Here is a 2,975-nt window from a genome sequence, read left to right as displayed (position 1 = left end):
TCATATTTTGGTCCAGAAATCATGCTGTTTGACACTGGTCACTCATTCCATCTGTTCTGCTAACAATACCATTTTTAGCCAATTTCATAGGGTTTGGCTAGGATGACTTGTATACTGCAGTTCACTTGTAGATATCAAATTTTGATAAATTTATTCTTTGCATTTAATAAATACAAAATAAGGGAAGTAAGAGTTCTTACTACATTAATTACATACCGATAGGTATAATTTATATTAATTCTAATAAGGTCCCAGGTATGCTCTCAAATTAATGCTTTGTAACAAAGCATCAGTCCTATACTTTAAAGAAAAATTACCTAAATCATGTACACAACTGTGCATCCTTTTTAATTTTTTTTATGAAGGTAGAGTCTTGCAGTGTTTCCTAAAGCCTCAAACTTCTTGGTTTCTCAAATGATCCTCCTTCCTCAGCTTTCCAAATAGTTGAAATTACAGGCATGCATCACTGTACTTTCTTATGGTTTTAATACTCTATACATTGTTGATTTAAAATGCATTTTACCCTTTCCTTTAATAGATTCTAGGAGTTCTGATCAACCTGCAGTCAGGTAGGATTTTACAGATTAAAAAAATTATGTTACCTAAGAAAATATAGATGGAAGAAACTAATATCTGTTGAGTGTTGTATTCTGGGGTAACCACCCTATTATGTATTATGTATTTATCTCATAATACATATTATGTATTATGTATTTATCTCATCACAACATCTGTGTTCTTATAACCTACTGTTTATTAAATAGGCAACTGTAGTTTAGAGAGGTTGATTAATTGGATCATGATCCCATAGTTCACAAAGTAGCTGACCCACACAGTTTGACCATCAGCCTATCTGGCTTTGAAATCTTTTCTCTTATTCCTCAGTACAGATTGATAGAGATATCTGTGCAGCACTTTGATCAATGTGTAAGTCAGAATAAGATTAGTCAGATTAATTTTAATTAGTGTCTAAATTAACGAGTTTAAATAAGTTAAACTCTCATTTTAGGTCACTGTTAAAAATGAGGTTAGTCATTGAGTTTGTCCTAATTTAACAATGTTTTTGGTAAGCAGCTTTTTTTTTTTTTTTTTTTTTTTTTTTTTACTGAGTTCAATGCATAAAGTGATCATTATTATAAGTTTAAAATATGTTCAGATTTTTGCATGTATACATGTAATTATTAGTATTACAAACTCAGGAAGAAAAATTAACAGGTATTTTATTTCAGGATGGCAGTCAACTCACAAAGCTATATTGTATTCTAATAATCACAAGTGTTATACCATTATAGTCAAAATAAACACCTCAGCAAGTTGTCAAAATTTCAAAAAATAAAAGGGATAAGCTAACAAAAAATATTCAAGTAGTTACATTGAAAGACATCATTTTGTTAAGCTGACATCATCTTGTTTCATACAAAAAGAAACTAACGTATTTAAAATCAAAGCTTTCAAATTTTGTGTTCCAATTTTTAATCACCAACAATTCCATAATTAACTCTACTTCATTCATTCACCCCAAAATAATAATCATTAAGGAAGCCAAATGACCATCATTTTCCTTTTCCTTATTTTACCAAATTAATTTTATAGCTGAAAGGAATTTTAACAATACACAGCAAATTATCACTTGATCTAATAAATGCGGAAAATCAGAGGTCAAAGGACTTGAATGAATTTCACAGCTCTTCAGCAACGAAGCCAAAATTAGATTTGTCTCTCCTGAAACATAGTCCTATTTTTCTTGGCAATCCATTGCTAGAGTTAATGTTTCCTAAAGAAATAGTGGGCCTAAACCATTTAAATTATACTTCAAAATGAGCTTTATCAACTGCCAGATACAAATCTGGCCATTACAGTTTGTAAAGGATCACTGATGCCCCTGCTTAGTCACCTACTTTTATCTAGTCAGTTTTATCTGTCTTTGCTGTTACAGCTGTGATTGTTTATCTTAGAAATTCATAGAACATAAATAAATTTATTTATGTTCTGTGAAATATATGTTCAGTGCACAATATAGTCAACAGTTTAATAAATCTCGTTTATCATTTAAAACAATTTTTATCTAAGAGGTTCACAAATTTTAAAAATTATCCCAGGTAATTTGTTTCTAAGAAAAAAAATATTGTCTCATGTGATTATTTCTTGCCTGATATCAATAGATTTGAATCTGTCAGAACTTTCTGCATTCTGTGAAACTACTAGGTTTTTTTTTCCCCCCTGAGTCTTTTTTTAATACAAGAAGTACTAGTATGAACAGAACTTCCACTTAAAGAATCTGGGTTACCTTTAAAAATTCTCCTAGTCTACTTTTATAACTCTTTTCAAAAACTGAGTCGTAGAAATGGAGGAGACTGTTTTTCACTCTTAAGCTTATTTATAGCTGAATCATTTTAGTCGCAGGAGATCCTTTCCTCCCTGAAAAAAAATCCGATGTCTTCTCTTGGTACCTAATTCCATCATTTAGTTGGCTTCATGGCCAATCAAATTTGTATCTTCTCATAAAACTGATTAAACTATTTACTTGGATCAGAACCTCTATTTCTGGAGAGGACAGAGTCATTTAGAAGTCTGGTGCCGTGATCTAACAGCACGTAATATCCTGGAATAAAGATCTAGTAGGAATAAAAAAAGATCTAGTAGGAAGATCTTTCTTTTATCAGTATGCTTGTTCTTTCGATAAACATCTATTGATCACCTTAATAGGGATACTGACATATGATACCATTTGGATACAAAGTTAGGAAAATAAGGAAATACATTCAGTTTGCTTATCATACATAAAGATAATTTGGAAAGGGTCACAATAACAACAGCCAAAAACATGTCCTTGGTGTATGTGTAGGGGAGGAAAACAGTAGATGGGAGGCAGAACTATGATAAGGGCACTTCCTGAATCATGTAAGTGTGTTACATATTCAAAAATACAATAAATGGAATTAAAAATAAAGTCAGTAGCCTCTTTTTTTCTTTTT

Source organism: Cebus imitator, unplaced genomic scaffold, assembly GCF_001604975.1.
Source record: "Cebus imitator isolate Cc_AM_T3 unplaced genomic scaffold, Cebus_imitator-1.0 Scaffold117, whole genome shotgun sequence".
In the NCBI taxonomy this organism is placed as follows: Eukaryota; Metazoa; Chordata; class Mammalia; order Primates; family Cebidae; genus Cebus; species Cebus imitator.
This window is presented reverse-complemented; position numbering follows the sequence as displayed.